We start from the raw sequence: 25,576 nt of genomic DNA, 5'->3' as shown, positions 1-25,576 counted from the left end.
TCAGGATATAGAAGAGTTACTTTTTCATGCTCTTAAGCCCCATGTTTTTTCCTCTTTTTGTTTTCAAGTCTAAAAATGACAGGAAGGTCAATGTGATCATGGCTTAAGTACTGGGACCATGTATTTAACAAATGCTGTAGCCTCACATGATTTTACTTCCATGAATATTTTTTTTTTCTTCCAACAAGAACACTTCTTGAGGAGGAGGAGGTGGCTTGACCCATGGAGCCCTTCTAAAAGACACTCTGATAACTCATATTTTTTCACTTCAGCGGTGCTATTTGTTTGTGTGTTTGACATTTGTCCTACGTTTTTGTGCCACCTACTACAGCTCCCTCTGATCGAATTACTGCTCCTGTTATTATTTCTCTGTTCCTTGACTTTTTCCAGTGAATCGAAAATACTTTCATTCTTGTTTGTTATTGATCAGATAATCCACAGGTCTGAGCTGGTCTGACATATCTGGGACTGCAGGTTGATGTATTGGAAAACAAATACACTTAAGGAGTAGTTTACGATTTCTTTCCCTGTACTTACACAATGCTTTAATATTTGCAATACATTTTTGATGCATTACAATTGACAGTAATTACACTACAATGCATATAGTGTACATTTCCAGGAGGGGTATCTGAGAAAGCAAAACTAATAATTCTTTCGAAAATACTCAGCTCTGCTCTTTTCCGCTTCAAAAACCCCCTCTGTTGGGGAGAAAATAATTGGCTTGCAACTAGTGTCTGAACACCTTCAAGAAACTTAAACACATTTTCACTATTTAAATTCTTCTCAAGAAGGGAAGCAGTCATTTTTCAGTTTTAGTGAAGATAAAGGTATTCTTCCCATGAAGGGTTTCTTTAGCTCTTGCCTTTATTGACTGGCTTGGTAGAGAAATTTCAGAGAACTGCAGGCGAAGGGATGCTGTGGCTTGAGAAGCCCCTCCGCAGGCACACTGCGGTTCTCCCCTTAGGGTGCTCACATTGCATGGGTGTTTTGGGTTTTTTTCTTCAGCACAATAGGAAAATCTGACGCTGACTAAATTAGCAGCCATTAGATCAGCATTCAGATATTTTCCAGTCAAAATTCCCCTCACTGAGTGCTGCAGCTGTTAACTGGCAATGTGGGTGAAACTTTGGGAATTTAACAGCCAGCTAACTGCAAGGGACTGCACTGTCTTCTCTTTAACATCTGGGTGTTCTGGGGGGAGACTGATGTGGAAGTATCAGTTCCCAATAGCAAAATGACAGACAACGACCAGTGCACGGGTCACTGTCTTTGAACACAATTATTCCTGGTTCAAAATTTGCGAGAAGGGCACAACATAATATCCTCAAAAGGATACAGCATGTCTGCAATAAGCATAAGTATGTTGAAAGTAAGTATATTGCAGAGTTTGGTCATTAGAGGTGGTGAGTGGAGTTACCTTCAGCTCTATCTTACTCCAAAAAAGAATGAGGGCATTAAATGCTTTTGAATATGGCATCATACTAGAAAGATCAAGTTGCTCTTTTAAGTGTAGGGAAGCCTCCTGCTGTTGTTTATCCCTGGAATCCAGCAGTGGGATGTGGCACTGCCACGAGAGACATACACATCCCCAGAACATTGCCTAGAGCTCGTGAAGAGAATTAAATAACAGTGTCTCTGTGGGTTTTGGCTGTGTTGTTGGGGTTTTTTTTATTGTTATCTATTATTATTTTATTTTAAGACAAATGTTTTTTCCTTAAGATACAACAGCAAAGCTTTTGGATATTGTACACAGCGCTCAGTATTTTATAACAGGTTGGATTCAGGTTATCTAGTGAGCTTAGGCTGCATCTCTTCCTCCGTCAGCTCTGGAGGTTGGTGTGCAGCTTCCAGGCTGCCTACCTGGCAAGAGGAAAGGGCCAACACAGCAGCTGTTCAGGCTTTCATCAGAACTGAAGCCCACAAAGTTTTGGAGGTGAGATAGGGTATATTTGCATGAAAATTCAACAAAGCTCAGAAGTGTTTGCTCCTGGCCAGCTGGCCACCTGCCCTGCTCAGCAGAGACTGTCCCCAGAGCTTCTTCAAAGACTTCTGAAGCATCTGAAATCAGTGGGATTTCTGGTACGAGAGAGCAGGTGGATTAGCTTGGCCTTAGAGATTGGGCTACTGATTAATTCAAGTGTCCATGCAAACTAATCTCAGAGTTATTTCTCTGTCTGAGAGATTATGAATAACAGAGTCAATTCATAACCTCTTCCAACATTTCATGCAGCTTCAGCCAGGACAAAAATATTTCTTTTTACTTTACACCATTATTACCACCCAGATAACTACAAAGATACAGAATTATAAAATTACTTGCTTCTGCAATCGAGCGGCATTTTTACTGCATGATTTATAGACCTGTGACAAGGAGACCCTTGTCTAATAAAGGGGTTTTCCAAATGAATTTGCAACACTGTCATAGGTTGTACTCCTCACTTCAGTTCTTTTGCCTGCCATTTGCTATGGCTGTTAAACAGCTTTAAAAGTAAAGTGTGATTATTCAGAAATCACTTCATAAAACATTATATGCCATTTGCCACCGGTTTTTCCTTTGTCTTGCACAAGGCAAGAGAAACTGCTGAGTTTGAACTAGCGATGGAAAGTTCATTATGGATAATTGTTGATTAGACAGGAAAGTGAATTATAGAAAAGAGATCCAAAGCATCTAATTGTCTTCACCACGGATGTGATGCTTTACAGATGGAAAGAACATGCAGCTTGCAGTATCATTGGTGGCACTGAGTTTGCCGATAGATCTCTTGCTAATGCAGGCTGGCGAATACAGGACAAATTGCAGAATATTTCACTGCGGTTACAAAGCACATTTTCTTTGTTTGGCTTCTGGAAGATGAATGAATTCATGGCAAATTGTATTTTTAAAGAAAAAACGTATTGGTGATAATGGAGAGTGGGTGCTTTGTTGAGGAGGAAGGTGGAGTCTTGACTATGTGGATAGATAGTTTTAAATCATTTATCTAAGATTTCCTCTTCAGGTTGATCTGCTAATACTATTGTTCTAAAGATGGGTACCTTATCCCTATCCCAGGCAAAGCACAGAGGCCGATGCCATCATACACATGCAAAAATGGGGCCAGCTTATGGTAAAATGCTTTTATAGACCAGGTGGTCCTTCTTAAGGAGTGAGAAAGATAGGAAATCGTAGTTGCCAGTGCTTTTTTTTTTTTCCCCTTAGATTAATGAAATGTTAAAATAATATCACTAGTCTCAGCTGTCTTAGTATTACTATTATTTGGCTTGCCTTGAGCACAAATACTTGTGTATAGGATGGTATTACATCATCGGAGAGAAGTGAAAGTATGACAAAGTAGGGATCTGGGAAAAGAGTTTATTAATTTGGAGTCAGATGATAACTGATGGAGGTAAAAAAAAGAAATTAAAACCAAAACATGCAGTTAAGGAAAAAAAAAAAAAAAAGGAACTTACTTTCTCTGCCTTTATGTAACTATGCTACCAAAATCAACCATTCCACAGCTAATGATTATGGAATTTGTGAGCTGGAGAAGAGGCCATGTCCCCCTTGCATAACCAGTGTGTGAAAATGTGGAAAGGAAAAGGCCAATCAGTAAAAGAGTGAAAATAAAGATGCCTATGGGGACTTTAGAGTTAACCTAAAAACCGGAACGTTCTACTGAAGCTAGTGTGCAAGGTTAAACTTGTACATATTTCTCTCCCCCCAAAGCCTGCTTTTTCCAAGCCTCATTAACCATTTTGCTGAACATTACAATCATTACTCTTCTGCCAGGTTATATCACATTTTTCAACCTTTTAGGTACAGACCTTAGAATTATTGATCCAATGAATCATATTGACTTAGGTGCTGGCTGCTGCTGAAACACTTCTGTAGAAACCAGGATGTTGGCTAAATATCAAACGTGGGGTTTTTTTCCCTGAATATTCTTTAAGAAAGGGAGTATTTTTCCACATGGAAGAAGCAGTGGCATGGTGGAATCACCTCTATGCGGTTTCTACAGTACTTCATAATGTTTAAGGCATCTAATGAAAACGATGCACAACCACCAAACCAAAAAAAAAAAAAAAAACCCAACAAATTCAAACAGATATATTTTCTTCTTTCTTACTGAAAATAATGAGATCTCTGTACCATAGAGGCATTGTGCTTAATACCTGAGGCCAGTTGACATTATTTTGGCATTTTATTTGCTAACTGAGTTCATCTGACATACAATGGGAGGAGTATGAACAGGTTTGACTGACTTCTTGGGGTTGTAACCTCCAGCAAAAGAGGGTTTATAAGAATTGCCCAGTTGTACTAACACAATGGCTGTTGATTATATGTCTATAATATCTACAGTGCTACCATAGATATGACAGAAGCAGACAGGCATTGGTTATCCCTTTTTGCCATGTTTTTGGAATGTCAAAAGACTAAGCTATTTGTATGAACAAATTATTTCGACCAAGCTACAGAAAAATCCTGCCTTAGCTGCCAGAGGGCACATGTGTGCATTGCAGTAGGAGCTTTGGATTTTCATCTTGTAATCAGGATTATGGTACTTAAAGAATGGGCCTAGAGTTTATCCACCACACAATTTATTAGTATAACTTAAAATCTAGAATAAGCATGCAGCCAGATGTGATTCTCTCTAAGGCTCTGTTGATGGTTATTGAACCTGAGCATTAAAAATTGAAATAAGGCCTTTTAGAAGAGCTGATGAAATCAACAGCAGTTGGAGATGTAAAGAGTTATCCTGTTCCCAAGATAGGTACCTTAATTACACAGTTGTTCATAAACCTTGATCAGCTTCTGTAATGGACATGACAATACAATAATGATAAACTAGTTAAGGCTAAGATTCCCAAACATCTGCTAAGTCTGAGATGAGACATAAGGGTGAATAGTTTGATCCTGAGAAACTCAGCTCTGATACACTGATCTCAGATTGGATCCGTATGTATTTAGGGGAAAAACGAGGACCCTGTCTAGGAATTTGCCCAGGGCAGTCCTGAAAATAAGACTCTATTTATTAAACAAAGTGTAAAGAGAAAGGCTGAAGGATCATATTTGTAGAACAAAGTATTGTCTTTATTTTCATTGTTTCAGTGCCTGCAGGACCAGCAGAGATTGCAACCACACAGCACTAGTGCTGGCTGAGGACAGAAACAACAACCTCCTTGTTTGGAAGAAACCGAAACCTAGACAAGGCAGGGGAAGCACAGATGCTACCTGCCTTGCTCATGCTTCAGGTTGTTACAGGGAATTTGTAACAGTTAGGAACAAGATGTTCTGAGTCTCAGACTCACACTTGAACATCAGGTTTCTCTGTCTTCTACCTCGAGCACTTCACATTTGGTTTTCTGTTGTACCTGCGCTTCTGAAAGCTGCCAGTGAAATTCTGCACCTTCCCCTGGCATCCCAAATGCTACATGACATCAGCCATAGACAGGAACATAAGACTGTCCCCCAAATAATATACATGAGATACAGTCTCTTTATTAATTATTAGGTAAAATATAAGATCTTTACAAATACCAAATAAGATAATTATATTGTGCTTTCTTTTGTGTTTACAGAATGAAATGCATAATTCACGAGTTTAACAACTCCCAGCACGAAACTGGGATGACAAAACTGCATATGGATGTTCAGTTGACCACAAAATATACATTGGCAATGAACTTAAGACAACATATTTTGGCATATCTGAGTGGCTCTCTGGAAGGCTCAAGAGGAATGAGCTGTATGATTTATTTTGTAGAAAAATATTTAGATAGATATTCAACAGAATTTCCCAATTCACTTATAAGTTTTGTTCTTAAAAATAAAGAGATTGAAATAGTTAATAATTTTGAATAAAATTAACTTTTCTTTATCAAAGCGAACAACAACAAAAAAGCTGTGGCAATTCTCTTGCAGCTTTCCAAAACAATTAGGTGGTAATGACTGCTGAAGAGATTTTCATGTCGTTTCAAACACTGGTTGGAACAATTGAAAGCTACAAATTTTTCTCATTGTGACTTTATTATTGGAAGGGAAATGACTAATTTGGAGTTTGTTATTATTGTTTTATAGTCCATGAAATAGAAGTATATAAGTAAACATTTCCATGAATTTAAATATATGAAATACATAATGTGAAATAGTTAAAAATTAAATAGTACTTCAGCTGAGGCTGAGCTAGGCTAAATTATCACCAGGGCTGAAGCCTGTGGTTTTCAGTACTCCAGCACAGCCTGCCTGGATTGGAGCTGCTGGCAGGTTCCACACCGAACACCATCCTGTTGATGCAACTGGGCCCTTGACCTTGGCTGGCCACACAGCTCGGTTCTCTTGGTCCGGGTGGCCCCCACTGCTGCACGAGGGGCCGGCAGTGAGACTGGGCCAGCACTGCTGTGCCGGGATGCTCTCACTGCAGCCTTGACCATCAGGTCAGTGAGACGGATGCTGTAGCCAAAGCACATGCCACCTTTGGCTTATGAGCCAGCTTCTACTGTATCATTATGATTTTATTTCTGCAAGTAATGAAATGCTCTCTCTTACTAGGTCTGGTTTTCATAGTAACCTGTTCCTTGAGGTCGAACATATTGTCGCACAGGAATCTCGGTGAGCAACATATCTACATCCTCTGGCCATAAAGCTGTACCTCGAGCAAACATCTTCATAAGGCAGAAGGGGTGAGGACCACCTCAGATGTGAAGCCGGTGCATACTGCTGGCCGGGAGCTCTGAGGTGAGGGTTGACCCCAGGTGTTTTGTGGATAATACACTTGATACTACTTATTCACCACTGAGAGCTACAACCCTTCCGAGAGGCATCTCTCTCTCTCTCATACTATAACCCCCCTGTAATTCATTTAAAGATGACCTGTATTTAAGAATTATTGTATATTGCCTTTCAATGAGACTTCTTAACCTGAATTTTTTCTTATTTTCTATCTCAGTTTAAGTATATAAGTGAATAACAATGTACGAATAACACTTGAAAGACTGGGTTCCTCACCTTCAAATGACTGTTGATTAAAGTAGTTCCCGTAATAGGGCAGCAATGAGAGGCATGTTTTCCTGTGTGGATACTCTACCACATAATGAGGTCTGGATTTATATCGCAGCCTTTTTCTTCCTAGAAATGCCAATATAAATCTTGTTCCTTTGCATGACAGTCCAGGGTCTGCCTTGCTCCAGCTTGTTCATTCCTTAGGAGCTCTAATCTGTTCTTTGACTTTCATCCAGCTGTACTGCCCCAGGTAACTCCATACAACTACGCACCAGATGCTCTTCCTGGCATTTCACCTTGCTTCTCACCTCGCCTGCACAGTCTAACTGTCCCTGAGCTCTACCCGAGAGGAATTTTTTTCCAGGATATTTTGATCCTCATCCAGACCATATGTATTTCCTTCCTTCCCTTTCAAATGCAGTAAATGTGTTGCTGGAAGTGGACGTCCCTGTCAATCCCCTTTCTCCCCAGAAGCTGAAAAACACTCTCTCCATCCCGCATCTTACTCTGCCAGTGCTTGCTGTCACCTCTGTGCATGCCTCCCTCAACTCCCTTTATGTGTTACACCACCCTTGTGCATAGGAAAAAAAGGTCAATCATTTTTGTAAGCTGTTATGTTAACCTTTAAATCCCTTTTGAAATATTGCTGTGCTCTGATGGCTGCAGCTCGCCCCTCTGGCACTGGTTAGGTAAATGACAAGTTGTAACTTCTGCTCCCTGTTATTTCGCTGTCCCTGTCTCCCAACCTTTGCCACTCTCTGTTTTTCCCTCCTGTGTAGCATCCTGTCCGTCACACAGGTTATTATCTTGCCAGCTGTCTCCTCTGCTCTATTTATTAGAATGCCAAGAAAAATGGGATCCTGAATCCTGATTTCTAGGCTATACCATGAAGAATAAGCATTATGATAATTGGTATCATTCTGATTTATTCCATTATAGTATCCATTTATAGCACATGAGCTTCCTTGTACAGTAACGATAGAGATAAATTTTGGCCCCTTATTTTTCATAACCACTTGCTAGCTGTATATCATCCATTTTCTTCTCATTTAGGCACTTGCTTCTACTTCGGGAAAAAAAAAAATCCCAGTTGTCTAGGTAATAAAGCTGGTGAAACAAATTCTGAAGTGCATTTTACAATGGAGTTTGATTGTGATAATTTTTCATGTGTTAAAAAAAGAGCATACTGGCTTTCCCTGGGAAATGTTTGGGTTTATGTAGTGTTGGGATTTCATACATCCATAACTTTTAGTCATGTGGAAGATCTCTCTTTTTTTTTTTTTTTTTTTTATCATTGGAACATAGAAACATCCCAGCATTTACTAGCCAAGTTCACTGAAAAACTATATATTATAATTTAATGAGGCCTGAAGTTGTGCAGCTAAATGAAACAAAAACTTTAAGTTGTGTGAATCTGAAATTTGAAAGTACACCTCCCTGCAAGTTTGGCGTAAATACCTAGGGGGAGAAGCAAAAAAAGGGAAACACCAGATATACTTCAAACAAAGTGAGTGGGATCCGGCTACTGCAATGGGTCTGGATACTCCTCTGGGGAGCTTTAGTCAAGAAGACTTTCACATCCAGAAGTCAGGTGTCCGGCCACCAGAGATCATATCTCTTTCAGGCTGCAAGTGCCATTCCTGCCATGCCACCAGCTTGTACATGCAGGTTTGTCCAGCAAAACTTGGGCTGGTTTCATTGGGGCCTGAAAGCTGGACAATAGGTTTGCCTTTGAGGGATGATGCTCCCCTGAGGCTGTCAGGGTTTCAGGGTCTTGGGGCAGCTGTGGGCTGCTGGCACTTCCGCTTACTCCATGGTGTGGTGTTCTCCATCCCTCATGGTCCTCCACCTCCATGCCTCACAGGGCATTGTGTCCCTGGATAGAAAGGGGGGACTGTAGATGTCAGGTTTTCGAAGCAAGTCCAGCATGCTCCCACACCCATCTGCATGGGCTTGCCATGTGGAAATCAGAGCTGCATAAATGCTCTCACCAGGGTTCATGTGCAGTTTCTTTTGTGATCCGTTACAGGTTTCTTTTCATGGTTGGCCAAAGCATGTCCTGGATTGGCTCCACCTCTCTTTTCAAAGTAAGACTCACTCTTTTGACTGCCCCCTGAAATAACATATTTTGCTGTGTTGTTTTAATGACAAAAACTACTGACAGACATCTTGGCTCTTACTGGTTATCCCATTGCAGAAATTTCCTTGACCCTTTGGGATGTCAGGGTGGGGGGTCAGCAAAACGGTCCTCTCAGAAACCCCTGAAGAACATCCTGTTGCTCCAGGCAACACAGATGCTCCCTTCTCCCCACTCCTCTTACCTCTCCTTTCCTAGTCAGTAAACATGAATTTACCAACCAAATGTTCTTATTTATTTTGTATTAATAACAGGGAAATTGAAGAAATATTCAGATATGTTGGAAATGCTCCTATTGCAAAAGAATGAGAAATTATCTACGTGGTTGTTCTGTGATATTGTTGCTCAGCTGCAGTCCTTGGGAGATCGCCACAATTGTTCACATTCAAACAAAAGGAGTCTAATGGAAGTGTTTTAATTGTTGATCAGCTATTCAGAGAGAAAAGGATGGCCATGCTAGGTGTCTTTGGAGACTGGAAATGAGTGCAGCAATAGTAATCAGGATATTTGTATTTATTCACACGTATTAGCAAGCTGTTGTGTGCATAACATTGCTGGAGGTTTCTTTAGCTTCCGACTTTGTCACTCCCTGCACCTTGGGCCATTTAAAGAGGTCCAGGTTTAGTTTTGTTGCTGATCTTGATCTACGGAAACCAGGAAGCTCAGCTCCCTGTTACAGACTGGAGTGGAAAGATCTGCTGGAAAGTCATTCACAGAAGCTAATTTAGATGCCTGTTCTGCTATTGCCTTTCCGATGGTGTAATTTATTTATTTATTTATTTATTTATTAAATCTGATTTAAAGAAAGGGGTTTCTGATGGGCATCCAGCTTTTAGAACTTTCAGACTGTCAAAGATGTTTTTTTGTAAGATCCCTAACTGCACAACCCTGCATAGTTTTCTGTCAGGGAAGGCATCAACAAGGACAAAACCTCCTTTAGGCACCATGAAGTTGATGGGAAGTTCTCTCCTCTTCCTTCATGCTGTGAATATTGTGATCAGATAACAAAAGTCTTGGTGCCACGGGAGTGACAGTAGAAGACTGTCAACAGTAAACATTTTATTAGAGCTTGACAGGTTGAAGGAGATTTGTCTCAGGTCTCACAGGTAATGAGATCTTACCAGCATCCCATCACACGCTGTCATTCCTCGTTTCACAGAAAATCATTTTACAACACAGCCTACAACCCTCCTGGTCCCTGCTGTTGCATGAATGCTTGCCTGGAGTCAGCTGGAGAGGGGAGATGTATCTTCTCCTGCTGAGACAAGCCCCCCCGAGCACCAGAGGAAGGGCAGAGGGGAGCAGGAGGGCTCTGCGCCTGCCTGCTTAACAGTTTGTGTTTGTGCCACACAAGCTGCTTAGGGGGGATATTCACGTGACAAATATGCAATTAAGTTAGTTCTTAAAGTATAGTCTTTTCAATAAGTTAGAAATAACTTTGCCTCTTGTTTGCAGTATCCATAAGAAGGAAGATGAGAGGTGGCTGTGGTTGACCAAAAATAAAGAAAGCGTGTGATTCAGCTTTGAGCAGTCTTCGGTTGTAAAAAACCAGCAGTAAACGAAGTTATATTAGGTAAGAGAAATTTGTTTCACCCATGCACTCATAACAACTGTAAGGAAAGAGGGTTTAGGGAATAAGATAAACTTTATGCGTCTTTAGTTGTATTTAGGTTCTGCACTGTGTTTAGAAAGATGAAATATCTTTCACTGCATTTATTTTCTTACCAAAATGATATATAGACAGACTCTCCCAAATCCCAGCTTGTCTGTGAATAACTTGGTGAAGGAAAGAGTCTCTGGAGAAATATGTGGCTCACTCCAACACATGTGGACAGTCAGAACTGGCTGAAGCTTGGTGAAAATTACAGCACTGAGTAAAAATTTCCTCTAAAAGGGAACAGACCAACTAGCAGTCCTATTCCTGGTACCCTATGGCTACAAAATAGTGCTATATCAATTTCAATAAATTCACATCATTTTATGTCAGACTCTGTAGGTGATACCAGAGGAACCAACAATAATTAGGTTTTTGTTGCTATGGTTTCAAATACATGTCAAAGTAAAGCACATTATATAGAACTTTTAATTAAGACAAACTAACTTCTGTTAAGCACTTCTTATTTCTCTCTCTCTCTCATTTCTCTATGTTATGCCTTTCTGCATTGCCAAAAACTGTTCAGCTGTTGCCTCAAATGGCCAGACAGTATCACTTTACCCAGAGGAACATGCTATACTTCAGTAAAAGAAAAATATCTTCCTTCACAGGAATTGGATCCAGTAAAAGAAAAATATCTTCCTTCACAGGAATTGGATCCTTAAAAAATGTATTCCGAAATAAGTGAAAAGAAAGGACGTGAAATGCACAAAAATGTCGATATTGAGAATGTAGATTTTGTTCATCATCTACTACCTGAAGCCCTTGTGCTGCCGCTTGTACTAAATTATATATCACATCTTTTCTGACTATTTTTACTATTATCTTTCCTGTTACCTATTCTTTCCCCAACTCATCATCTTCCTTCCCCTTTGTAAAAATGTTATAAAAGAGAAAATTACTGAGTTTGGGGATCAGATGAGAAGAAAATTACGTGCTTCCTGTCTGTATGATCAACCCTTACTTGTGATTGTATCTGCTGCTGGTGAGGCAAATAACTGTGGGACCTGTGTAATAGCTTCAACTGAGTGAATTATTTCTGATGAATAGTAAATACTTTGCTAGTTATTCTGACAGTATTTTCAGATTTGGGGTCAATTAATACTGGTTGAATATGCTGGATATGAAAGGAAAAAAACAGGAAAAGATCCACAAACCTGCTAGGAACCGTTTGTTTTGTATATGTATATCTGTATATTTTGTGGAACATGGAGACAGGTTTTGTTCATTTTCTTTAAAAAAGAAACAATTTTTTTTCTGTTTCACTAGTCAGGAGAATGTCTTCAGCTCTTGGTTATCCTGCTAAGGCCTGGCTGGGATCTTTCACTGGGATCAGTGGGTGAATTCCACTGGCGCACGAACTGATGCCCTACTGAACATCACAGCGGTACAGTTGGCTGAGCATATCAAGAGTCAATGCAGGATTAACTTTCTGCATTTGAGAAATTCAACACATTTCACTTAAAAGACAAATGATAGCAATATTTACACATCCCTTCTTATCAACCAGGGAATTGAAAAGAAATATATATAACTAAAATGCTTTTGGAGCCATTTGTGGTGATTATACTGATTAACCCCCCAAGACTGAAAGCATCGGATTCTCTGAGTTAGTTTTGACTGTTCTTTGCTAGTCCGCAGGCTGATGGGGGTGTTGCTATTCTTTGAGCATGGGCACATACATTTTATGTCTAAGATGTGAGCAGAAGCATATAGCTCTTTTCCTTTTAGAGAAGCAATAAATGTACAAGAGTTTCAATCTGAATTGAGATATTAGCAAAGTAATTAAGGAGACAGTCTCATGGAGTCGGAGAACTCGTATTGGGAGCTCAGCGCCTGCGGTGAGATGCTGAATAGCCATCAGTAAGAGAGACTATCATGCTGCTCCCTGAGTAAAGAACTTGCATAGCATTTCAAGTACATTTGCTAAAATGCATATAATGATGATAGAGCTAGGGTGAGTTTCAGTCTGTGGCTTTTTCCCCCTGGTAAAATAAATGAGGGTTATTTTTTCTGACCCTGCTGTGTGTTAGTGTAGCGTGAAAACCCTATTTATTGAAAAATAGGTTGCATAGTGAGTTCTAGGGCTTGAATCTACTCTCAAATAGCAAGAAATAGACTGTGGCTTTCCTATAGCATTGAAGACCGTAAGGGTTTAAGAGTGAATTATGTGCTTTTAACAGGACGTTAACTTGAGATAATGTAACTTCATTGATAAGCCTCAGAATATACTTTAAATAGATTTTTGTACTTGGTAGCAGTCTTGACTGTATCTCATTACAACTGGAATTGAAAACAAAACTCCTATATCCTCAGTGGAAAAAACCACTGTAGCATGGCATAATAATATTGCTGTTTATGTAGGCATTTGCTGCTTAAAGTCTGTTTCTAAGGCAAAAGAGATGTTGACCTTTGTATGGCTCAGCCAGAAATCCCTGATTGTCTGTGTAGAGGATATCTCTCTGTCGGCAGTGGTACGAACCCCAAACAACCCAGAGAGACTGGTTTTTTTAAGTGGCTAATACCTTTAAACACTTCATGTCTGTGAAGGGTAATGCTTATGTGTATTAGCAATGAGTACTTAATGTTAAAATAGTAATTTACAAAGATAATACAGGACTAAACCTAAATTAATTTCATCTGCTGGCACCTTTCTAGTTTGCCCAGCGTTTTCATACTCAGGCCTAGCGCCTGTTCCCTCAGGGGGAGCCTGGATGACAGGGCAGCAGGGTACCGAGAGCCATTTTGCAGGCTGTTTGCCGCCTCAGATGGGCCATTTTACTTTCACAAGCTTTTTGAAAGGAGCTGGTATTTCAGCCACCGGCGCACAGCTCAGGAGTTTGGTCACTGAGTAAAGGCAGCTCGAGCAGAAGGCGCCTGGGGAGGGCCGGGCTGAGGGGCAGCAAGGGATGAGACCGCGGGCGGGGAAGCCCGGGCCGCGGCGGGGCAGGCGGGCAGAAGCGGCCCGGGCCGCGGCGGGGCAGGCGGCCATGTAACCCGCCCAGCCTCCCCTCCCGCCGCAGGGCCCGGCCTGCCCCGGCGCGCCCGCCCGCCCGCCCCGCGCCGTGCCCTGCTCAACGGCGCCACCTGCCGGCGCCTGCGGGACAGCGCGGCAGCGGGCCGGGGAATGTAACAGACCTTTTTTTTTTTTTTCCAATTAACTTTTTGTTTCCTTTCGCCCAAGCTCCACGCAGATCCGTTAGCAGCAGCAGGCACATGCCCACATTTTTGCCCAGAGCAGCTGTGGATGCCCCATCCCTGGCAGCTCCCTAGCCCAGGCTGGATGGGGCTGGGAGCAGCCTGGGCTGGATGGGGGTGTCCCTGCCCATGGTGGGGGGTGGGGTGGAACTGGGTGGGCTTTAAGGTCCCTTCCAACCCAAACCCTTCTAGGAATCTTTCCATTAATTGTAGGTGGTGATTTTAGCCTCACCCATAGACAGCTGGAGCACTCACAGTGTTTTTCTCTTCCCTCTGTTACCACTTGCTCTAGTTGCTGTGTGTTTCTGCATCGTGTAACATGATTTTAGCCACAAGGCTGCACAGCCTTCCTACTTAGGTCTGTGTCTTTACCCGCTTAACTTTAATGTTTGGACAACTGCAGACTTAATTTCCTTCTTGGGAGTATTCAAAGACCAAGGAAGGCCATCTTGCCACCAAAAAGAGACACTATAAAAAGAAAAGAGTGAAAAGAAAAAAAATAATGCTGGAAATCTGATTTTACTGTTGCAATGAAGCACGTTTCATTGCCTAATGGAATTTATCTTCTCAGGTAACATGTTTTGTGCTGTAAAGAAACAGCCAGCCGTTTCCTCACAAGCTCCTCCAGGTATAAGTTTGAGAGCTGTCGGAATGCGTTGGCTGCCGAGGCTCACTGCCAGCAGGCACCACGGCACCGCTACGGCTTTGTGCATCCAGGTACCTCCCTGCCTCCTCTGTGCTTCCGGCAGCGGTTTCTACATCAAAGTAGAGAAGTTATCCAATGTTGACAAAAATAACCCGAGTAAATCTTCCCAAGAGTCATATTGCTTACCGCAGTGTTTAGGGAGCAGAAAGAATATGCATCTCTTGCTGAGGGTGGGAAGGATGAAGAGCTCTGTTTATTATTTCTTTAGGCTATTTTAGTAGAGGTGCAATTCTTGCAGGAGCCCTAGGGAGGGTGTATGGGGGGACCAATGCAGGCGGTTGCCAGCAGCACTCGGTATTCCCATGCAATAAATGCCGTGTGTAATTCCCTCTGCCCAGGCCTTCAGAGCAAACTTCCCCAGGCCAGTGGTGCCAGGGAACGGGTCATGTGTGCTCCAAGCAAGAGTCATCAATTGCTGGGAGCTCTTCTGTTACGCTGAGAAAAGAGGGAGGAGTATGTATGCATTACAAGAGGAGTACATTATTTCTTGCTGCTATTAGCCACAGCACTGTTACATTATACATGACTCCTCATGGATCAGAGACACAGCAGAGAGCAGCTTCTCCCTCTTGTTAAGGATTGCTCTTTTTATCAGAGAGATGGCATGTGATAGCCTCTGCTTTTCTCAGTAAATTTGTGGTCTTTCACCCTTCCTTGTAAACATAACTGGTATTAGTGTTGTAAATAGTTTAGGTTGGAAAAGACCTTTAAGATCAAGTCTAACCGTTAACCCAGCACTGCCAAGTCCACCACTAACCCATGTCCCTAAGTGCCACATCTTACTGAGGGTCCACTTGATCCCCTCATTCAGATCATCGATAAAGACATCAGGCAGGACCAGCCCCAGCGCTAAGCCCTGGACACCCCGTGTGCCCAGTCCCAGCAGAATGTGACTCCATTCCCCACCTCCCCTGGCCTGGCCGGCCGGGGCTTCACCCAGCGAAGCTAGTGCGTGCCCCAGCCGTGAGCAGCCGGTGTCCCCAGGAGCTGCTGGGGGAGATGGTGCCAAAGGTGTGCATAGGAAAGGAGCATTTGTTATTGCATTGCAGTATGGAGAGTCTCAAATGCATCTGGGATTTTGATGACTTCTCTTGTTGGTATCTGCCTGTAGTGGGTTGACCATGGCTGGGCACCAGGTGCCCAACAAGCCACTCCACCACTCCCCTCCTCAACAGAAAGGGGTGGAGGGGGAGGAAGAAAGAAGCTATAACAAAAGCACTCGTGGTTCTAGATAAAGGTAGTTTAATGAAGCAATAGCAGAAGTTGCGCGTGCGGAAGCACAGGAAACTAGAAGATGTTATTCTCTACTTCCCATCAGCAGGTGACACTCGGTCACTTCCCGGGAAGCAGGGCTTCAGTGCACATAGTAATTGCTCTAGAAGATGAATGTCGTAAATAAGGAATGCCCCCATTTCTTCCTCCTTTCTCTTAGCTTTTATATCTGAGCAGGCATCATATGGTACAGAATATCCCTTTGGTCACTTTGGGTCAGCTATCCTGGCTGTGTCCCCTCCCAAGATCTTGCCCACCCCCAGCCTACCACTGAGAAAGCGGGGGGAAGGTTGGCCCTGATGCTGTGCGCAGCCCTAGCCAACCCACTGGTGTGCTGTCACCACCTTTCTAGCTGCCAGTGCAAGCACGGCACTGTGAGGGTGCTATGGGGCTCAGCCAGACCCAGCACAGAGCCATGTCTTACTGGGATGTATGTAGCTGCCACGCCGCATTTGAAAGTGCTACATAACATCTAATTAGACTTGTTAGATAAATCTATGGGGCTGCATAGGTCTTGGATCATTAGTTTGTAGTTCATGTTAATTTTTCTTCGTGTATCCTGTTCCTTGACAAAGAGAAAAGGCATGTGATTTGTTTGGGAATTTTTCTTATGTTCCTGCTACTTAAATTTCCTTGAGGATTTGGGGGAAAAAAGAGAAAAAAAATCTTTTACATAAGATTAAATACTCCAGATTTACAAGAACCAAATTAACAGATGATACAAAACACATGATTTCAAATAGGTTTAATTTCTAAGCCTCAACTTCTGGCATTTTTTTGTTTTGAAATAAGCAGAGTTTGAGCTCAGAGGCTAATGGAGGATAAGATGCACTACAGGAAAATTGTTAAGCTTTTGTTCTGTTCTGATGGGATTTTAAACAATGACTCACCCACAAACACACAAAGTTTGCTGGGCTTTTACATATTTCCAGGCTCAAGTTCACCACTTTTCAGGTTGAATGCAAAAAAAAAAATAGAGAACTGACTTCATTACTTGTGCTCTGGAAGTGACTTGACAGCCATTTAGAAAAATACTTAACATTCACCAATTTCCTTGGTTCCTCCTGTCCCCCAGGAGCAGACTGAGAACAGATCCATTGGTCTCCATCCCATCCAGCAGCCTGGTATGTGGCACTGGCTTGGAGGCAGCAGCGATGCCCCAGCACTTTGATTCATGTAATCAATAATCCCAGGGCTCTACCTAAAAGGTTGGAAAATGTGGTGTGACCCAGGAGACGAGTAATGATTTTTGTGTGTGGCAAAACGACTGGGTTATGGCTTGTATCAACAAGTAAAGCCTCCTGAGCGCAACCAAATGATAAAGAGCTTTTTATTTTGCATTCCTTAAACCTTTGCTTTGAAGTTGACCTTATTCTCAGTGGTAAATATGGTCTGGCACTACATGAACAAATTCGGGAGTATATTTAAGCTATAGTTTATTTAGGTCTAATTGCCTCCTTCATACAAAAGTTTATATTAATTGGTTCATTCATTTACTCTAAAGCTTCTGTCATCTTCATTTGGACTCACGTTTCATGAAACACCTGTCAATTGGGTAGCTTTGTGGTTTTAAGGGTAAGAAAAATGCTTTTTTGAGGAGGCTGTTGGAGTCTCCTAGGCAACCATGGGTTTCCATAAGCACACTCCTGCCCTGACCCTGCTGCCTGCTGCACCCAAGTGGCTTTGGGGACCCTGCTCTTTGTGTCCCTAAAGGTCAGAAAGGATATTCTCTTGATATCAAGGAAAATGTAATATTTATCAAACTACAATTTATTATACGTTAGGAAAGAATAAATGTTGGCTTTCACTGTGACAGATTTTCGTGTTATCCACTAAATTCATTGCTGGATCAAGCTGGCGCTTGTTTCTCCTGAGTCATATGGAGGGTTTTTTTGGCACCTAATACATTAACATGTGTGTATTCTTTGTGGCTACAATTTGAACAAATGTTTTGAAATTATGACAGAGAAAATTACTTTTCTTGCCTACATTAACAAGTAGGTGTTGTGTATCTTAATCACTGTGACCAAGCTGCAATTACAGCTGATAAACATATGGAGATTAAGTTGCAAAAAGGGAGGAACATTTATGTTTTTTAAGGAATTGCCACAAAGATGAATAGAAAAAGGGGGAGGGGGAAAGGTTGGACAAAATTATGCCAAACCTACTTCTTATTAACTGCAATACTGCACATTTACTGCGTATAGCACACTCGTGACCTCAAAGAAATTAAAGCTCTGCTACATAAATAAGTTATCTCTTTGTGTTAAATGCTCATGTCCTTAGATCCACATAAGAACCAAGATATTAAGCAGAAGAGAGATGACTCCATGTATAAAATACTACCACAAAGATTTGTACCACAGCGTGGCTTAGGGGATCACGTGTTCCCTGAAGTCAGCAATAGCATCATATCAATATACTGTAGGATCAGAACATCACTGTAGTCTTCTCAGTTGGCAAGCCTAATAGTATAATTGAAATGAAATGTATTCTAGGAAAGTGCCCACTGTTTTTTGGTGGGGTTGGTGGGGGTTTTTTTGTTTGTTTGGTTTGGTTTGGTTTTTTTTAACTTTGAGCTCTGTGGGAATTCCCAGAAGACCTTGGGAATGTTTTATAGATTCACAGGTGCTGTTGTTTCTTTCAAGGTTCAACGTTTGCAGGCTCATTGAGAAGGTTTTCCTGTCTTGTACAAGACTTGATGGAGCAAACATGCACTGTGCTTGTTGCTAAAAAGTGTGGTACATTCACGTGCTCAGCCCCAACAGAGAGGGAAAAATGGTGAAGTGTTTCCTTGTGATGCAGTTCCCAGAAACATAATTGGTGTTAAAAATTTCTAAAACATAGCTTTTTTGGTAGACTGCCAAAAGAAAGGTAGATTGGTGCCAAACATCAAGCAGTTTTCTAGTAGCTTTTGAAGTAATCATATATTCATGAATTTACACTAGCCTTTGAAATCTGGCAAGACCTGTGCTTCCACAACTTTATTGCATTACTGCAAAAGTTTGTTTTAGCATGGAGACACGGATGTCTAGCAGTGTGCTGCAACCATGAAAAGAGAAGTTCTGTGACCAATTGAGGAGACAGGCTGGATACATTTCACTCACGTAAATGATAGGATAACATATTGATCTGGAGGGAGAGAGCACTTGCCATATGTTTGGTGCTAAAGTTTTTTGCTTGAAAGAACCAAGAGTTGGCCCCAGACCAAAGCTCTGTGGTTAAACCTGCCTTGATCTTTGAGGAAATTCTCAGCTTCCTTTGGTAGCTTCTTTCAGCTTAAAACAGAAGAGAATAGACACAGCACTGGGCATCAGTTGCCATCACCTCCAGCAATCCCAGTGGCCTGTCATAAAACTTGGGATCCCTCGCAGTTATCTCTGGTGAGCATCTTCTCGGGGAGGTATATCCTGGGATTTTTTGTTTTTATCAGAGAATGCCCAAACCATAACTGTTGAGAGATTATCTTAGTTCTTGTAGTATTTAAATTTATACCTTTTGTGATGGTGTATCCCATTTTACAGGTCTAACATAAAGAGAGCAATGTGATTTTGCACTGTAACATGGGGTTCTGGCAATTTTAAAGACCTTTGCAGCTACGCAGTCTATAGAAAAAAGATATTTTTGTTACCTTACACACTTTACAGACATGAAAGCCTTTGAATTAGCTTCAGATCATTGTCTAGTACTTCTCCACGGACTGGATTTAGTAACTTTTGACAGCTGGCTGCCCAGGGCTTCTGTCCCCTGCGAGCCTTCCTCCAGCCAGTGGGCTTCAATAGCTTGAAATAAATATTGGCAGTTTTAATTTCTTCCTGAAAGGTGGTTTCCTTGTAACATTCTCACAAGCAATGCTTGGATATGTTGGAGGTCCCTTACATTTTTATTTGCAGTTCAGGTCCTAGAAAATAAATTGTTTATGGCTGCTGGTGTTACCAGCAATGAGGGATGTTCTGGAGCTGGAGCTCAGAGCGCATTGCTAGAGACATAGTCCTACACGTTTGATCCAAACAGATAGATGTGAGTGCAATGAATCCAGCACCTGTTAAATGAGCTTCAACTGGTCATTTGAAGTCACCCTGTCTGCTTTCTGCCCACAGCAAAATGGGGAAAAAGATGCTTTCCTCTATTGGGTACCTAAATAAATCTGTAGGTGTCAAACACTAATTCCCATGAGACACTTGCACTTTGAAACCTGGAGACTGGCTCGTACTTGGCTTCCATGTGTATCCCCCAGGGCTTCACCAACCCACGGGCACAGAGTCCAGTGGCCAAGAGCAGCAGCTGGGAGCAGTAGAAGCAGAGAATTATAGTGTATTGTAAGTTGGAAGGGTACTGACGCTTTGTCTCTTTTGCATTTTGTGTCTACATACTTCAAACAGATAAAATTAAGCTATTATTAAGATGTTAGAATGGAATTTCTCTGTAGCCTCGAACTTGCTGGTTTTGTGAATGGCATTTTTATCTGGCAATATAATCAACAACAAACCAATCCCTTTCTCAGGCACAGCCAGCATCAAGGGAAAAGTTCACTGCAGATACCAAAGATTTTCTTCCTCGGTAACAAACACAGAAGCCTCCAGCCATGCCTTTTTGCTGTTAGCATGAATAAAGGTTAATTGCCACATTTCTATGTTTCCCTTCGTAATTAAGAGTTGAGCCTTCAGTGCCTTTCACTGCAGTTACTGACAACTGAAGTTAATCTTTTTAATCATTGCAGAAAAAAGGCATGGACTCTACAACAGATCCCACTCAAAACAGGCTGGCTTTCTGTATTTGGAAGCTTGCTACATCTAGGCAAAGCTGGAGTAGTGTATTTAGAGAATATGCATTTTAAGAATAGCAGTTTGAATTTTGGTTTCTCTGTGACTTGATTGAAAGTTATGCAAATGCAAGGGTAATTCCCAGGCTGAGGCTGTTACAGGAGAAGCCATGATTATGTTGCAAGCCACACAGAAATTGCGTTGCCAGAGACTTTGTTATTAAGGCCTATTCTCTTTGCTGCTGTTTCTCTCTGTTTCACATTTCCATTGTATTAAGAAATGTTCCTGTTATAATTTTTTTCTCCTTGTTCATGCAACAAAAACTCAATCAGAAGTATGTTAGTGAAAGAAATTGGGCTTTTTTTTTTTTTTTCAAATTATCGCAGGCATTCACTGCTCTGGGAGAGCAGGTGTTGGTAGGTTTGGGGAAAGTGATGCCACTTCTGGCAGCAAGGAGGTGCGGCGGGAGCACGGTGCAGCCGCAGCTGGGCAGGTGCACGGGGCTGTGGGAGGCATCACGCTCTTGGACAACTTTCTGTCGCAGAGACAGTTGAACAAAGATGTGTCGCTACATTGTTTGGATATAATGCACTTCTTGCTTGTACATGGCTGCTGTGAAAACATGCTTGCTTTGTTGTGTTAATAAATAACTGTTATGTTTAAGAAATTAATTCACGTGGAAAGATTTATTGTAGTATAAAATTATAGGAAGAAAAATGAAAAATTCCATCCTTAGAGTGGCTTGAAAGAATTTCTGTCTCATCTGATTAGGGGAAAAGGCTGCTTTATCTTCCTAAATATTTTTTTTTTTTTATTTAAATAAATCTTCTGAAATGCTTGCATGCCTGCAAGAATTATAAAAGGCTGTTCAGACCTAAATCAAGTGTTCAGTGTTGCTGCATGAATCTTCCAAGGCAATAAACTTTTGGTACCTTTGACAAGTTTTATGATTCAAGATAGGTGCACTGTGCTATGTACCATATTTCAAAGTAACGCATCTGAATAAATCGTATCAATTTTATATGCTAATAATTTGTTTTGGTATTTTAATACTAGGAGCTATAATTCATACCTATCACGTTCCTTAGACTACAGATAATTTGAATAACATTTAGAGAAAAATTACTTTAGGAATACCTCCAGTATTGCACTTTTCCATTGCACAAATAAGCCACGAATGGAGAAGCCTAGAAATAAATAAATAAATAAATATAAAATTTAATTAAATCTCCTTAGATTCAGCTCAGGACTGTTTCCCTCTGATGTTTCCCTTTCCCTTAGCCACAGTATATTTTCAGTTTGCTGAGTGTTTGGGCTTTTCTCCATTTCCTGTGGTAAATTCTTGGGTAGGCAAATCAATCTTGCTATTTGCATACTCTCTTTGCCTAGAAATATAATATGAATGTTTCCTTTCTTAAATTTACCTCAAACTCTCACTGATATTCATGGTGTATTACAAAGCTTTACCTTTTCCAATACATCACATGTTGTGTGAACAGTTGAAACTCAGTTTTGCTCTTGCAAACTGGATAATGATGGCAGCAGTATTTGTGGTAATGGTGGGAATACTATAGCAATATTGAATAGTTATAAAGCCAATTGAAAACTATTTTGAGGGCAGGCTTTACTGAAAAACCAGTATAATCCCTATAGTTTTGTAGCAAATCAAAACTCCTCTTTCTAAACATAAGATGTGCAAATGGCCATGAAAGATCACCAGAACCTGCAGGGATTTCTAAGTGTTCTGTATAAAAGAAAATAGAGAAACAATAAAATGAAGGGGAAAAAAAAGGTGAAAAAATTGCAAATGTCTAAACATAGAGAAGATAAATGAGGCTAAAAGCCTATTTTTATTGTTTTGCCAGTAAAAATACCTTCAGTGCTAAAATGGAAAATCTCATTGTATGTCAAAGTTTATCAGCTACCTGATCTTAAGTACATTTGAGACCCCATCCTAATATTTATATTCAACCAGACAAGCTCAGAATGATTTCCTTCTCCCCACTGCAGCTGCCCTCTCTCTACATGCACAAACCTATCTTTATTAATGGTTATTTATATAAAATTCATTCCAAGTTTCAAAGCCACTTTGGCAGAATGCTCCAGAATACATCTGAAAAAAATATTTGCCAAAGTGTTCAAGATATGAGATCTTCAGACTTCTCTGTGACACTTTCCCTGCTCCTCTTCACCTCACAGAAGCAAAGCGCTCTGGTGAGTGTTAGCATGCTGGTTAGTTTTTCAGGAGTCAAATTTTAAAAGCCCTACAAAGCACAGGGAGTGCCTCACCATCATCTCCCTCCCACCTGTACTATCTTAGTGTTTTCTGTGGAATCTGCACCTTAAATGATTTTCCTTTTCTTTTTCTCCTGAGTCACAGATTGGAAAGCCTTGCTGTTCAGCTGATGGTGCAGTTTCAAGGGATTCTTCGTTCCTACCAGGAACCCAGCACAGTCCACAAACACACCAGAGATCAACAGTGAAAACCCTCAGAAGTAAGTATGTAAATATTGGCACCGCGCCCCTGCACGCGGCAATCCCTAACCTTTGCCAACTTATTGTACGCACCGTGCCTCAGGGGCACTAACCATGGCTGTAACACAAATCAGCATCTAGCATCTTCTGCTGTCTCTGTTGCCGTGTTTTCTTTTTTTTTTTTCCACTCTTTCCTTCCAGGGTTTCTGCCATACCTTACTCTGTCCCCTCCATGGAGGGAGCAGGTTGTGCAGGCTTTCCCCCACGCCGGGCTACTGCCAGGGACCTGAGAGCAGAGCCCAGATGTGCCAAGACAGTCGTTCCTCTTTGCCAGGAGAAAGAAGCCTAACCCAGCCCTTCCTCTACAAAGAACCACGACCTTCCAGACCATGGAGGAACCGGTTCAGTGCTGAGCTTCATCTAAAGGTGGGATAACCCTGGAATCTGGATGGCTTGTTGTTCAAGTTTTTTTCATGAAGATCAAGCAGATTTTGCCCATTGTGAGATTTTAATGTAATTTAATCCATTCAAAAAGATTGATTTTTTAAATCTCTTTAAAAAATAATCAACATCAAAATGGAGAGGCATGCATGACTTTTGCAGTATTCCTCACAGTGTGCTCGTTAACCCTTCTTTCACATGTATGAGTTGTTGAAGACGGGGTGATTCTCTCTGGCTGATTTTTTTTTTTTGGAATTTTTTGGTTGGAGTTTTGTTTTCGTTGTTGTTTTTTTTTAAATATACATTAGTTGAAAACAAAATGGCCTTCACTAAAAGTCCAAAAGGGAAATTGAGAGGGACAGAGGGAGAGACTTTATTACCAGTGCCCTTTTTCCTTGGAAATAAAAATGTCACCTTACAGGGAGGGCAACATGAATGCTGAAAGGAAGCAGGGTGGTATTGCAGGGATGCAGCTGGTGAGTGAGGCAGCAGCGGGACAGGGTATGTATATGCAGGCTTAGGGAAAGGGATGGAGGCACAGGTCGTGGCATTCAGAGGGTGTTTAGGCTCTTGTCTAATATCTCTGAACTAGGTTCAAAAAGTCTTTGTTCTAGTTGTCTGTGATAGAGTCAGCTGGATACTCTAGAGGTACCCTCTGTATCATTGCAAGGAAAAAGAGGGAAAATGTTTTGAAAGGAACAGCACAAAACCTTTCCATTTGAGAAAAAATACTTGTTGGGTTTTTGGTTTTTTTTGCGAGGATTTCACTACTTGGAGGAGTGGGGCAGAGCAGCAGCATTTTTCAGATGAGTTTGCAGTTGATTTAATACTTGTACTAACATATATTCAGGGATGTACCCAGACACCTTATTCTTTTCACAATTGTGTCTTCTCATAGCAATAGTGTGTAAAAGGAAGCAACTCTTCCCAAAGAAGATCTTGTGCCTTTTTGGATGACTGTGTTCACATAGCTCTTCTCAGGAGATAATTTGAAGTGAATATAATCCTTCTTGCAGTAAAAGGGTAGTATCAAGCAGCTAATTTGCTGCTTTGCCATGTGAAATGTAAATCCTCACTTGCCAACACTGCTGGTTTGCATCATTTGATTGCAATTATTGAGACCATTAATGTGCTCCTCCTTCACCAAGTTCTGGCTCCTGGGGAAAGGTGGTGCAAAGGGGGCTTCTCCCCCCCCATCACCCTTTCTTTTCAGGATCTTTTCTAGTCTTTGGGATCACAGACAAGTGATGGGAGATGGGAACAGTGAGGTTAAACACAGTGGAAGATAAAACCAAAATGAAAATAAACTTTCAAGCCATTTAATGTTAAAATCTTGAGATGTTCAAGGGTTTCTTATGTTTTCTGAGTTCTGGACTGAGACCAAATACTCTTGAGTCAGTGTTCAGGCACTGACATAATGGGCTGCAGACTCAAATGACAAGAGACCTGGAGGACTTGGTGTTCATTGCTGATATGCTCTCTCCATCTTTCACAGCTCAGCTGTCAGTAATGCTCACCTCCGGGCTCTCCAGGGCTCCCATCTCCCATGGAGGAGCTCCTAGCTGCAGACCATGTCTGCTTTCTTCGGGGCAGGTCCTTCACTCTAACCTTGCCATTTATGTGGCTGACACAGAGCTGGCTGACTGGCTGAGAAGTTACAGACACGGTGGGGGAACTTATCTGAGCGCATCTAATCATCACTGCTTGCACTTTGAAATGAAATATCCCTTGTCTTTTAAACCAATAACGCACCGCCCACTGCTACATGGCTAGGCAGAGGGGACAGATGTTGTATTACAACGCAAGTCAGAAAGGATTTAAATAATGCGGTCGCAAGGGAAGCAGTAGCATGGGAATGCATCAACAGCTATCAGGGGTGCGTATATTGTACCTGTAAAACTGTGGAAAATTACTTATTTCACACCTTGTGAGGACTATAAAAAAGGCCAAC

At 41.4% G+C, this 25,576-nt stretch overlaps 1 long non-coding RNA gene across 1 annotated transcript; it reads left to right on the top strand.

Annotated features, from left to right (window-relative positions):
- Positions 1-9,006: 9,006 nt before the first annotated feature.
- On the top strand, positions 9,007-23,590 carry LOC114012894 (uncharacterized). Its single transcript, XR_003555621.1, has 4 exons — positions 9,007-9,066; positions 10,572-10,689; positions 23,090-23,204; positions 23,386-23,590. It is a non-coding gene; the product is annotated as an uncharacterized LOC114012894 (long non-coding RNA).
- The last annotated feature ends 1,986 nt before the right edge of the window (positions 23,591-25,576 follow it).

Source organism: Falco peregrinus, chromosome 5, assembly GCF_023634155.1.
Source record: "Falco peregrinus isolate bFalPer1 chromosome 5, bFalPer1.pri, whole genome shotgun sequence".
Lineage (NCBI taxonomy): Eukaryota > Metazoa > Chordata > Aves > Falconiformes > Falconidae > Falco > Falco peregrinus.
Note: the sequence above shows the minus strand (reverse complement) of the source record. Positions and strands in the feature narration are given on the sequence as shown.